We start from the raw sequence: 15,057 nt of genomic DNA on the forward strand, positions 1-15,057 counted from the left end.
AAGAATATTTGCTAAAGCATAGCCTCATCACTTCCTCCAAAACTTAGAGCCTACAATACCTATCTTGCCTGCAGAGAATTACTGGGGGCCTATGAACTGGAGACTGTAGGTACCTTGGATATAGCTCTCTGGAAATCTCTAGAGTACGTGCACATTTCCCCAGAAAACTTGTTTCTCTTTTGCTGTCCTGTCACCATGTAAGTCACAAGACTATTGCTAAGGCAATGAGCCTGAATAAGTGGAGGAAACATGAAAGAATACAGTTTTCAGGAAACATTATGTAGATTCATTTTAAATGGGATGAAATTAGAAATCATAGGTTGTCATTTTGTCTGATGTGCCCCCTCTATTGTATCCCCACATCTCTTTTCCATATAAGACTCCTAATTTTATATAGGTTTTGCAGGGATCAGAAAAAGCTACACCTACAAATGATGAGGAGAAGAATTGATGTGTTAACAAATTTTTATTTGATTGTCAGTGTCCTCTTTCCTGGTAATTTTGCCACAGATTTATTCCCACCTCTAGGGAGTGTGATGCAGATAGAAAAATACAGTAGGGAACCCTTTAATTGCTTGTTCACTTTTAATTTTCTTATGTAGGCTTTTGCAGTCTTTATTTTATCCATAGTATATTAAATATACATTGCAACTGCTAAATTAATTTGATATAGAAAAGACAAGCTGCATCAATAAAACTCAAAAGAAAACTGTAATCATGCCGGCTAATGTGGCAATGTCTAAATTAAGCTCAGCTCTCTCCCTTGAGAATAAGGAATTCATGCATTCTTTTTGGGTCTTGGGCTCTGTCGGATGCTATGTGAATGGAGAAAGTCTTGACTAGAAGAAAAAAGTGACCCTTTCAATTGGTACTTTATGTATTTACTTTTAATGATTTTATCTATTTATTTGAGAGAGAGAGAGCATGCAAGTGCACGTGCATGAGTGGGGGGAAGGGCGGAGGGACAAGGAGAGAGAGAATCTCAAGCAGACTCCATGCTCAGCCCCACAGGGACCTCGATCTCACTACTCTGAGATCATGTCCTGAGCTGAAATCAAGAGCCAGTCGCTCAACCACCTGAGCCACTCAGGCACCCCTCAATTGGTACTTTTAAAAGATTTCTACCTTAACTGAAATGTCATTAATGAAAAATATATTTTTTAATGTTCTACAAATTTTTGGAGTACATTGGCTACTGGGTGATTAAATTAAAAGCTATTTCTACAAAAAGAACCATCTATAAATTAACACAGTTCTTATCCTTGCTAAGCCTCAATATCTTCATTTGTGAATTTTAAATATAATATGCATAGTTGGGAAATGTGATATTTTGTTTGATGAGTTTAAATCACTTCCCTTTTAAATGCTATTTTCTCTCTTAAAGCTACCCAGAAAGTACCTTTTTAAGAAAATAGAATAGGAAAAAAATCAGAACACAAGTCTTAGTCATTATAGGAAAGTATTTTAATATTCAGATGTGTACTGACCTATTTTTTTTCTGAAATGTTCATAAGAATCTAGGTTGCGTATGTATTTTAAATGCTATATTCTTTAATTTTACTCATTAGGGTATACTTTTATCTATATTGCCAAGAACGGCAAATAATCCAGTGATTTTTTTTACATTTATTATCAGTTTCATTAAATGTCTAAACACAATGAGCACATTTGATGGGCATTTGCTGTTTGGAGACAACAAAATTTACATGCTAAATAATTATTTTTCTTTATTTAAGAACATTTAAAAATCTTATTTAGTCATATTTTTTGTCTCCATATCTTCTTATCTTTGAGGATATTACAAGTTCCCCTGAGAAGAATATAAAATATGAAAAGTTCTATACAGGCAGTCCAAAAATTAAAAATATGTTATCTCCTAACAGTTTATTGAAATTTAATGTAATTCAGAGGAGTGTTTATTGAGCATCAAGTATTTTCGGATCCTAAGTAATTTGTAACCTATTAGAAAGTACTTCAACTGCCTTCATTAAAATTTGTCCAATTTAACCTCCCCTCCCTCATACAAACAATTGCCTCCATCTGTTTCCCTCTCTTTATTTGGACATTTTCTTTTTAAATGTATTAAAGGAATTTTTAAAAATTAATCATTCAGTTCCTTAATTCTTTATGGTCTAATTTTCATTCCCAGTGCTCCATTTAATTTGCTCTTTCTAGGCTCATCAGTGTCTTGATATTTTCAAAATCCAACAGTAATTAAACCAGCTAACATCTGCCCCTTTGAGACTGTGGATTCTTTTATTGGAAAATCTCTTCTGTTTTGTTTTCTGTGATAATATTCTTCCCATCTACTTATTACTTGTTCCAGTCTCTTTTGCTAGAATGACTCTATTTCTGGCATTTGTCTTCTACCTACTTATTTATGTCTTTTTTACTTTATTTATTTATTTTTTTTAAGATTTTATTTATTTATTTGAGAGAGAGAATGAGATAGAGAGAGCATGAGAGGGGGGAGGGTCAGAGGGAGAAGCAGACTCCCCGCTGAGCAGGGAGCCCGATGCGGGACTCGATCCCAGGACTCCAGGATCATGACCTGAGCCGAAGGCAGTTGCTTAACCAACTGAGCCACCCAGGCGCCCAATGTCTTTTTTACTTTATATGCTTACTGGCTTCAGGCCAGATTTATGATTATAAATCTCTACTTCTAGCCTTCTCTCCAAGGTGTACCATTGGCATTTCAATCTTAATATTTTTCAAAATCAAAATCTGTGCCATTGAATAACTCTCTAATTCTACCTAACTCTTCATTCTTATTTTATTATTATTTCTCCAGTATCTTGTCCATACTACTAAATTTAACTTCCACCTTGCTGAAAATGTTATGCTTCTAAAAGATAGATCAGCTTTGCAAACTCTGTTTACTTACATTATTTTGATGACTCTTTACTATAAAATCATCCTATTCAAATGACTTACTGTGGCATTCAGGTTGTGTGCAACTTTATTCCAATCTAACTTTCTTTCTCACCATTTTCTAGACATACTCCATATTTCTGACTTGCCCTTTGTGTACCCTGAACTTTTAGTCCTTTATTCATGATGTTTATTTTTCTGGAATGTATTTATAACTCTCTTCCCTTGGAAAATTGGAATATTGAGTAATAAATGCTATATGTTTAGAAAAGTTCCTGGTACATAATGCACGCTCATTAAATACCAGCAATTATTATTGTTGTTACTCATAATTGTAGCCATGGTCATAATGGTAATAATAGTTCAATGTCCATTTTATAGTAATCACTTTTATCAAAGCTTACCTACCACCTTTCATCCCCTTTTTTCTTCCTTCTAATGAGAATTATTTGTTTTTTCCTTCTTTTCTCTAGTTACACAAAGTTGCCTCATTATTACTTCCATCATGATTTGACTATATTAATATATTACTATACCATTTATAAACTTCATATATATCTAAGAAATACTTTAAGAATTATATATGTGCATATATATGTAAGAATAAGATATATATATGTATGTGTGTGTGTATATATATATATATGTAAAATCCAAGAATAGATACTTTAAGATATAAGAATATCCCAATGTCTAGGGGCACCTGGGGGGCTCAGATGGTTAAGTGTCTGCTTTCGGCTCAGGTCATGATTTTAGGGTCCTGGGATTGAACCCCACATCAGGCTCCCAGCTCAGCAGGGAGTCTGCTTCTCCCTCTCCCTCTGCTTCTCCCCCAGCTTGTGCTCTCTCTTTGTCTTAAATGAATAAATAAAATCTTAAAAAAAAAAAGAATATCCAAGTATTCAAGAATAGATACTTTAAGAATAAGATATATATTTGATATAGACAGATATATATATCTTATATATCTTATATCTTTATATCTTAGATATATATACACACACAGATATATGCATATATGTATATATCTTATTTTTATTTAAAAAAATTTTTTTAAAGATTTTATTTATTTGACACAGAGAGAGCAAGAGAGAGAGAGACAGAGAGCAAGCACAAGCAGGGGGAACTGCAGGCCAGGGAGAAGCAGGCTCCCTGCTGAGCAAGGAGCCCGATGTGGGACTCGATCCCAGGACCCTGGGATCACGACCTGAGCCAAAGGCAGCTGCTTAATCAACTGAGCCACCCAGGTGCCCCACATCTTATTTTTAAATGATTTCTTGAATGAAGCCTGGTATTTTTGTAACATGTTTATAAAGGAAGAATTGAGTTGGATAGAAAACTCTTGCTTCTTAGATTTGCTGAAGATATTGAGTAATTTTAAATAACAATATAAATTTTGAAACAAAGATAGGTGTTCTTGTAGTCATTTGAGTTTGTATGTTTAATAAAGTAATTAATTTTCCAGTCTCACAAGCAGAGAACTCCTTTAGACCAGAGTGCTTTAAGCACACCCATTTTATGAAAATCTTTTCCTTGACCTAACTTGCAAGAAAGGTCTTCTAATATTCAAATAAAACACAGGTACAAAGACTCCTGTGTTTGGGATTTCAAGTTAAACAGAGGGTGGAAAATAATACTTAACATGTGGGCTTATTGTACTTTTAGAGTTAGAACAGGGAGAAGAAGGGAAGCAAATTATCCTCTGCTCAGGACTGAATGAGTAAGACCTGCTTAGTCAGAATATGGACAGATGCCAATTATTCAAGGACTAAGAGGCAAGACTCCAGAGAGCCTCCTACTGCTTTCTAAAAGGATGACAGTTAAATTCCAGAAGTGGGTTCAATTCCTGGTGGATCTTAATGTCTTTCAGAAAGAAAGACAAAAATGGCAGCAAAATGAAAAAAAAAAATAGAATTCAGCTTTACATAATTACGGATAGGTACTATAATTAATGGAGAATACTCAATTTAGCATTAGTGGTAAAAGCAGTGGGTGAGACAGATTTGTTAAAACTAAGAAAAGTTTCATATAATCAAAGACACAAAAGAGTTTGGATTTTAATTTAAATGAGATATCAGAATGCATAGAAATGAGGATCTCCCATGCAAGATTGTATGTAGTACATAATAATAATAATTAACACTTCAGCAATAGATCCTATTAACTGATTTAACTGTCATAATGTTACGAGAAACTGGTAGAGTTCTCAGGCCTTGACACCTCAACCACCAACCAGTACCAGATTCTTGAGTTTGCTGCAAGAAAAGAGCTGAAGGACAAGTCAGAATAAAAGCACAGCAGAAGTTTCATTACAAAGAGAAAGTAGACTCTTGAGATGTGAGAGCTAGTGAGCTCCAGGGAGAGCTGTGCCCACTGGGGTTTAGGTTCCTATCTTTTATTGACAGCTGGAAACAAAGGGGTGGAATATTCATTACTTGAGGCATGGATTTCTTGGAAGCAGGGTTACTTGCTTTTTCTTCCTTATTTGGTCAGGGGTTTCCTGTCATGGCACCCTGAGGGAAGAGATTTTAGCATGTTTGTGTGGTATAATGATGGAATAATGTAAACTTTGGCCTACTTTGTTGGCCATCTTGGGTCCGTCTGGTTTGATTAGGTTTCTTGCAGCTTTGTTTTGGAGTGCTTCCAGGACAGACCTCTAACTTCCTCCTAGTTGGCCATGACTTCCTCTCTGCTGGCCATTAGGCAGGCATCCTGTCAGAACCTAACTAACTTCCTACTCTAACAACAATAATCTATAATTTAGGTACTACTGTGATGTGAGTGCTGGTATCATCCACACAAATAGCTAATTTAGTAAGTTTGGATCCATGTTCACCTTGTGGGCCCAAATCACTGCTGAACGCCTGGAAGAGTGGAAATAGGTAAAAAGGCTGATGCATGTAACAGTTTTGCAAATAAATTTTCTCAATTACATTGATTTCTTTCTGCCCCCTACAACTTTCTGGTTCTTGTGAAAACTTCAATTTGTTACATTCATTATCCAAGAAATATTATTATTTTTAAAAAATTTTTAAAGATTTATTTATTTATTTATTTATTTATTTATTTATTTATTTATTTATCTATCTATCAGAGAGAGAGAGCAAGAGCACAAGCAGGGGGAGCTGCAGGCAGAGGGAGAAGCAGACTCCCTGCTGAGCAAGGGGCCCGATGCGGGACTCCATCCCAGGACCCTGGGATCATGACCTGCGCCGAAGGCAGATGCTTAACCGAGTGAGCCACCCAGATGTCCCCAAGAAACATTATTCTTTAAAAAGGGCACATTAGAATTTAGAAGAATTTTAACTTGGAACATTACTGACAAAGTTAAATTTCCCTTTATCCTTATTAGCAACCTCAGTGACCTTGCCTATCACAAATAGCCACTAATAAGAAGTGAGTGTGTATCATTTCAAATGTCTTACTATACTTCTTATATATACATACATACATATATATACATGTATATATAGGTTTAGGTATAGGTACAAGTATACATATGTGTATATCCACTGTATTAGTTTTATAACACTGCTATAACAAATTATCACAAATTTAATGGATTAAAACAGCACAAATTTATTATTTTATGGCCTTTTAGCTTAGAAATCTGGCACAGTCTCAATGGGCTAAAATCAGTGTGTCTGCAGAACTACATTCCTCATAGAGGCTGTAGGGGAGAATCCATTTTCTTGCCTTCTCCAGTTTCTATAGACTGCCCACAGTCCTTGGCTCATGATTCTCTTTCTCCTTCAAAACCAGCAACATTACTTCTATCTAACCATTTCACAGTAACATCTGTCTCTAACCTCAGAATGAAAAGATTCTGATTGGATTGAGTCCACCTGGATAATCACTCCTTCTCAAATTCCATAACTTAATTTCATCTACAATGTCTATTTTGCCAAATACTCACAGCTTGTGATGGTTAGGTGGTGGGTATCTCTTAGATGTCTTTTTCCTGTTTACCACACACAAACATACTATTATTGCTTTCAATTAGGTGACAGGAAGTATCATTGCCAGTCTCATAGCTTCTATTTTATTTTTTTTTCTGTGCAGTAGAAGTTAATATCACCTGCTCAGTATCTAAGGAACTATAGGGGAAGCAGTCTTGAGAAGAATTGGGTGTTCTCTGTGTGTGTGTGTGCGCGTGTGCGTGTGTGTGTGTGTACCCAGGAGATGGAGTTCATGGGGGGATATATATGCAGGGCTCAGTGAGATGGATTGAGATGGGAATAAAGAATATGTTTGGAAAGACAGCTTGCCATTCTTCTGAGGAGTAAGAGGATGGCAGCAAAAATACCTCATAAGGGTTGAGGGTGCAGGGAAACATTTATTTGGTGACTTGGGACTGTGATTTGAATAGGCTTGGTGTTCTCAAGCATACCACTTTCTTTTTTGTTTGTTTTCAGAAATCATTACAGTGTCAGAAGTGTTTGAGAGTGAGGCATCTTGTTTGGCCCATGATGGGTGCTACTGAGGCATTTCGTGGATGGCGCTGGCACACATGCAAATTATTTTTCTCTCAGTAAGCTTCTTGTTTGTTTGTTTTTACTTAGAAAAGATTAGTAAAATCTGTTTCTTAAAAACAAAAACACTTTGAGCTCCTACAAAACTGTGTTGTCTATTTTACAGCACTTAGCATTGATTTCTTAGGTAAAAGAATGATTATGGGTTTTTTTATTATTATTATTTCTTTTTTTTTTTTTTATTTGAGACAGAGAGAACGAGAGAGAGAGAGAGCACATGAGAGGGGGGAGGGTCAGAGGCAGAAGCAGGCTCCCCGCCAAGCAGGGAGCTCGATGCGGGACTCGATCCCGGGACTCCAGGATCATGACCTGAGCCGAAGGCAGTCGCTTAACCAACTGAGCCACCCAGGCGCCCCTATTATTATTCTTTCTAAAACCAAAGGCATTTCTAGGATTTCATTCACTGATCTGTGCTGGTTTGATAAAAGAAATCATATTAAAATACTCTGGACACTTGTTGTAGCACAAATAAATGTGCCATATCTTTTCTAATTATTTTGTTTACTGTGATAATGGCTCATTTCCATGTTATATCTTATACTGATATTTTGGAGTTAATATCCCTGAAAACATTAGTGATGAAACAATGTAACAAAATATCTCACTAAGAGTATAGGCACCCTCTTTCATAAATGTGGATAATACTTCATTGCAAGACTAGTTTTTAAAGATTGTGAGTCCTCAAGAGACATGACAAATTTTGATGTCATTGAATTTAACCTATATGCTTATTGTTTAATTTGACTTTATAGATCACAAGTGATGAGCTATGTTGAATGCCCTACATTTTCCAATAATATCTATTTTTTAATCTTTAATATTGTTTACTTATTAGGCTTTGCCTCAAGTGCTCTGTTATTATATTTTATAGCATCTCATTTTTAGAAATCAAACATGTGTGTCTAATCCGACAGGGCACCTTAAAATACAATGTTTAGAACCTAATAAGTAGAAGTAATTGATTTCTGAGTTGAAAATGAGTCAGGTCTAACTAAGCCCATCTTTATTAAGCTACTTCAAAGGACGCCCATAGTAATGAGAGAGAATCGCCAATTATAGTACATCATTTAATATCACACCTATCACTTTTTCTGATCCAAGTAATATTTATTTGCACTGAGTGATTTCAGTTACATGACACAGTTAGAGTTGAATTCTTTTGCTAGTCTAACTTAGCAGTGCATGTTCCGGAAAGATATATGGTGTAGTGAAAGAAGACGATTTAGTAAGACAAGACATTTTTCCTCTCTGGACTTTTTGCTACATAAAAGCCTTGTCAGTTTGACATTTGCTACTTTTGCTTATGATTTTGTTCTATTTTCTCTTCCTCCCATGCCATCTTTATCAAACTACTAAAACACATTTTGCTAAATACTCCAGATGGGACAGTGGTATACTTGGCTCCTGGATAGAAACTAGGAAAATTGCCAAGCCTCTATTCTTTTTATAGCCCCATATTTTGAATGTATTGTATAATTCTACTTTTGCCCATAACTGTATTATTATTACTAATTATTTATATTATTTTTTCTGAAATTCCCAATCCCACAATTGAGTTATATCCAGTGCGTGGTAGAACAGTAGGTACTAAAATGTATCTGCTGAATGATGAATACTTGTTTATACTTTCAGTGTATCAGAAGAGGATACTTTTATTTTAGCACAGAAAATATATACACTACCTACACTATCTGTATATGGGATGTACATAGAGGGAAAATAAACTCAAACTTAGTCTTTTGCTTTTAGCATGCTATGAATTAATCATACAGTGTAGATAGAATCTCAATAGATAGAGAATGAGAGAGTGCACATATGTTGTTTAATAGTCCTAACTGCTTGAAAGATGAAAGGGATGCTGACTGTAGAGTATCTCCAACAACTCAGTTTTGATTACTTATAAAACGGTTAGAGACTTCAACTTTGATTAATGGCAGGCACGATGCTTTGCAGAAACTCTCCCATTCAGAACACCTAGAACACATGAAAGAAGTATCAGTGTTGTAAAATATCACCCAGCCAAGGTCCAAAAGATGGACATAAAAGGTGAGCTAAGAAAGAAAGCTTAACAGACAAGAGGATGAATACTTTTGACACCTTTGCAGGCATTGGAGTATAAAAGTCAGAGTGTAGGGCTTGAGGGGGTGGGAAAGGAGATGGATTTTAGTTTGGGACCATGAAATATTGCAACTAGAAATAAAAATGAACCAAAAGTAGACTGTTGTTTGTCTACTTAGAAGGAAAATAAAGAGTTATAACAAATAATTGCACTGTAGTGTCATGGATTAGGTCCTGAAACTGAAAAGGCATTAGTGGAAAAGCTGGAGAAGTTGAAAAAAAATCTGTGACTTAGTTAACAGTATTATGCCAATGTTAAATTCTTAATTTTAAAATTGTATTGGTCATATGGAATTCTCTGTACTAACATCACAATCACTAAACCAAATATAGTTTGTGTAACTATGTTAATATTAAGCACCGTAAATCTACAGCAAAAAAGAAATACTACAAAGAGGAATATTTCATAATAATAAATGATTCCATTCTCTGGAAAAATATAACATTTCTCAGTTTGAATGCACATACTAATGTCGTCTGATGATATATTACAAAGGAAAAAATTGAGAAATGTGCAAGGTAAACTAGAACAACAAATTATATCTACTAAATGTAGAAAGAAAGGCATAATTACAAGAAAAATATGGGGTAATAAAATGAAAATGTAAAACAGAATCAGCAAACAAGTTGTTTCTGTGAAAAGTATCATGCAACTTATAAAAATTCAAGCAGATATGGCAATAAAATAAAATAGTAAGCACAAATAACCAGTGCCAAAAATTAAAAAGTGGATATCAATACAGAATCTAGAGATATTGAAAAAATAGGGGATATTATTAACATCTCCATAGTAATATACATGAAAATGTAGAGAAAATGGAAAAATCCCTAAAGATAAAAATAACTTACCAAGAACTGACACAAAGTAAAAGAGAAAAATTGAAGAGTCTTATTGTTATTAAATGATTTCAAATACATAATAATATCTATCTACAATTATTAACTATCTGCAATCAACACCCATCATAAACTTGATTCCAAAGTATGAAAAGAACATTATAAAAAGGGAAATTATGGTCTCAGTCACAGATAATCAAAGATTATAAATAAAAATAAAATGAATACAGCATCTTAAAGGGACAAAACCTCCCCATTTCAGGGATAAAAATTTTAAAACAGAAAACTTACAAGAAAATTTCTCAATCTGCTGAATAACAACAAATATTCCTACAGCAAAATATCATATTTAAAGGAAAATATTACAAACTTTTCTTTTGAAACAGATAGCAAGGAAAACGTGCCTACCTTTAACATTTCTAATTCATAGATCTTAGTCATTATAATACAAAAGGGCAGAATTAATTTTTTGAAACATTTGAAATGTATTTTGAAGCAAAATCTCCCATTTTACACAGTCTTGCAAAACCTTAAAACTCACCCATCATTGTGTGATGTATGTTCTCCTCTCCTTTGAACTGATAGGATTTTGCAGTAACCATAACCAATAGAATATGGTGAAAGTGCTATTTTAGGAATCCCAACACAATGTTGAAAAAAAGCCATTGCATTTTTTCCTTGTTTTTTTGTATGCTTACTCATGGAGAAGACTATGTGAAGAGGAAGTGGGTCTTCTAAACTCTGGCTCCACCTGTTTGCAGCTGAGTACCAACACCAAGTTGCTAGGTATAGTGAAGCACTTTGAAAGTGGATCCTTCCGTTCCTCATATTAGGAACTTCCCCAGCTTGGTATGCACTGACAAAAGAAACACTACTGAGCCCTGATAAAATTTAAGGTATTGGGGCAAAAGCATAATATTGTTTTAATCTATTAATTTTTGTATAGCTTTTTATGAAACAGGGAATAACTGATATAACAGAGATTAAAATTCATAAATATTGGAGACATTCTAATATTGCCTATTTAAACTTTGTTTGAGATAATAGTAATTGACTTCAACACAAATTCTATCTGTAAAATACTCAAATTGTAATCAGGCAGTTTTAGATTACTTCTAACAGTTTTTTTTCTTTGTATTTACCACATTATAGTAAGTGTGCTTATCTATTTATTTAGCATATAAGCCACAGAAGACACAGACATTCACAGACACATTTGTGACCCTACTGAGGTCTAGATAAATTGAAGAATATAAAATAAAAGTAGGAGAAATAATGATATATTGCTGACCAGAAAGCCCCTAGATATGTGGAAACAGCTTTGTTATCACTGATAGCCTGGGGGAAATCAAATTGAAATCCCGTAATAAATCTCTGCGAAGTATGTTTTCATTGCTAACCCTACAACCCAATAATTCCCAACATTCTGACTGTGATAGATCGCTCCTATGATTGCCAGCTTTGAATCCTAGCCTTTAGGGGATATTGAATTACTCTTCAATAATTTTGAAAAGACCCTTTCTCTCTCAATACAGTTATCATGATATTGTTTTTGAATTATGTTTGATGAATTAAATGAGATTTATATGAGGGACAATATGGGGCAGCGAAATAAGCAATTTTGATGTCAAATAAGCCTAAATTTAAATCCCTGATTTTTAGGGCACCTGGGTGGCTCAGTAGGTTGGGCATCTCCTTTGGCTCAGGTCATGATCCCAAGGTCCTGGGATCGAGCCCTGGGTCAGGCTGCCTGCTCAGCAGGAGAGCCTGCTTCTCCCTCTCCCTCTGCCTCTCCTCCTGCTCATGCTCCCCTCAAATAAATAAAATCTTAAAAAAAAAAAAACACCTAATTTTCAAGATATGTTACTTTAATACTATTATTATACTTGGAGCCAGGACAAAGTTTGAGTTAATTGTTTTTCTTATTTCATGGTGAAATATTATCAGTCTATGCAAAATCTCATTTTATTACCTTTACTGATACATTTTGTTTTCTTTTGTCCCCATTCTCCACTCTCACCCTACCACACTGCCTATAAGAAATAGTTCTAGGCTGCTGGATATGGACTTTTGCGTTTGTATGTAGCTTTTAAAAACATATATTTTTGAAAATATATTTATTGTTAATTTATACAAATTTTTACAGATTTACACAGATAGTACTCACCTGTAGATTTTGTTTCTAAATGTTTCCACTAACCACTATTTTTAGGTCCTGTATAGCCTAGTTTATTGTTTTTAACTCTTTTCCATGGTATACCTCTACCACATATTTTTTCCATTCAAAATCTAGATTGTCTCCAATAATCTGATACAATATAATTCAGTTATTGATATAATGAACATCTTCACATATGTTACATGGTCCTTAATGAGAATTCCCATATGAGGATTTCTCTGAAATACAAACTCAGGAGTTATTATTGGATCACCTAATGTATGCAAATTCATGAAATACTGTCAGACTGGCCTCAAGAATGGATTTTTAAAGTAACTTTCCCACTATGGTAATTGAGGAATCCTATTTCTCACATTTCCACCAGTATTTGCCATTACAGTACTGAAAGATAAGATATAATCCAAAAGCTGCATTTTTACTTCTAATCTCCTAAACTATATCCTTAAAAGGCAACTACTATGGGTTAATCATTACCACAGGAAAAAAATTTAACATAGTTTAGACATATTTCTAACCTCTCAACCTGAAAGAATACATCATTAGATTACCCAAGTCCACACATTAAGATTAATCACTTATTTTGTATTTGTTAGGAGTCTTTCATTTGCAAGTATAAGAATATAGGACTCACACTGGCTTTAAGAATATGCAAAAATTATTCCAGAGTTAGGATGAGGTACAAAAAGTTTGATCTGATGATTCATTCCTACTTGTCAAAGACCTATTTTCTTTGTGTCTTATTTGTCTTTTTTTCTTTTTTTAAAGAATTTTACAAGTTTAATGTGAAATTTAAAAAAATACAAATAGAAGTCCATGTTCTTTAATGTTGTACAAAAAAGTATGAGTAGAACCAAAAGTAAATTAAACATTATTATCACATTTGTTTACACCACTATCTAGTTCTTCATATTCACCTCATTATTCAAATAACAGAGGAAAATAGGTTGCAATTTAGGGATTGAGAAAGAGATAAAACAAACAAACAAACAAACAAACAAAAAACAAATCTTTCCTACCATGTTTATTCTACACCCTATAGCTGTGCTCACAGAGATGACTTCTTTTACTTCTCCACTGCGCAGCAATTCAGTCATAAAATTGAACCTGCTCAGAAGCTGAGGAAGACTAGAAATGGATGGGCCCAAATCCTGGTGCATTTTCATACAATTTTAACAATGGTGCAGCTACCAGCTTGTAATTTTTAGGGCTGCGAACAAGGCTTTCTCTTGAAGTTGAACCAAAAACAACTTCTTAATGTTCCTTGGGTTTTGTAATATGTGCAGGAATATATGGATAATGAAGAGATTCAAATTTTGGTCTCTACCAGTTACCAAAGCAGTTATCAATGATCCAGTCCTACAGGGCTCCATCTTGACCGCTTTGTCATTAAGTGCTTTAGTCCTTCAACTTCATCTCCTCCTGGCTTAAGTTCACTACCAGGTAATTCAAAGAAAGTTGTTCCTAACTTTAGCCATAACACATGGGGCAGCCAGTGCTCATGTACAATCAGAACCCCTTCTGTAGTTCTTCTCATTCCAATTTTATCAAATTCCTCCCTCATGCACTGAAATCTGGCTGCAACAGAGCTGTCCTTCTCATAGAAGGACTCTTTGTACCAAAAGTATAATTGGTAAGAGCATACAGGTTGATGGTTTGCTCCAGGGTGAGGGGGTTGGTCTGCTGGATGTACTTGTTGCCAAACTGGTTGACCCCCTGGGGCCAGCTGGGTTGTGAGCGATTGGGTGGTGCCACGGCCATGCTGGCCATGCTGGCCAGCTCCAGTACTAGGGGCGAGAGGAAATGGGGCAGGCAGGGAGACTCTCCCTGTGCCAGCAATGGTTATCTGCGTCCCCCTTAGTGTATGCCACCTGCCATTAACATGAGAGCGCAAGAGGAGACTTATTTGTCTGTCTTAATGGAGTTTAATTTTTCTTGTTATTGATTTTTCTCAAACTCATAAAATGACTTCCAGAAATTTTCAGGATCTACAGGCTTTCAGCTTTTCATCACACAGAAAGAGAAAGTATCTCCCAGAAACATTTGAAGAGTGGGAAATTATGTTTCAGTACGCCAAAATACATTTTATGTATTTCGTTCATTTGCTTGAATTAAGCTTCTTATGTCAATCACCCTAAACTAAGCCAACTAGGGACTAATCCTGAAGTTGGTACTGATGTCTACTTTTCTAAGGTATCTGAGCTGTGTAAGAGTGGTAAATACAGTTTGACAATCAGGGTAAAACAACAGAAAAGAAGGGTAAATGGATGTGGAGAACAGAAAGAGCGAACATGTTCATGAACTAGAAAAACTGTACCCCGACACAATTAAAGCAATTTAATCCCTTATAATAGAATTTTCATAAAATGTAGACTAATCTTTAAAAAATTTAGTTTTGCTAGTATTTTCACCACAGTTATTATTTGTTAAAAATAAAATGTATGTTTTATCAAGTTAAATAATTTTGAGGTTCAGAGAGGTTATTGTTTTGCATCTTAATCATCTTACTCCCATATCTATGCT

The 15,057-nt window shown here is 34.8% G+C and overlaps 1 pseudogene; it reads right to left on the reverse strand.

Moving 5' to 3' along the window:
* Positions 1-5,624: 5,624 nt before the first annotated feature.
* On the reverse strand, positions 5,625-14,446 carry LOC145721026 (cleavage and polyadenylation specificity factor subunit 5 pseudogene; annotated as a pseudogene).
* Between the last annotated feature and the right edge of the window lie 611 nt (positions 14,447-15,057).

Source organism: Leptonychotes weddellii, chromosome 4 (assembly GCF_054177405.1).
Source record: "Leptonychotes weddellii isolate Sample4059 chromosome 4, ASM5417740v2, whole genome shotgun sequence".
NCBI lineage: Eukaryota > Metazoa > Chordata > Mammalia > Carnivora > Phocidae > Leptonychotes > Leptonychotes weddellii.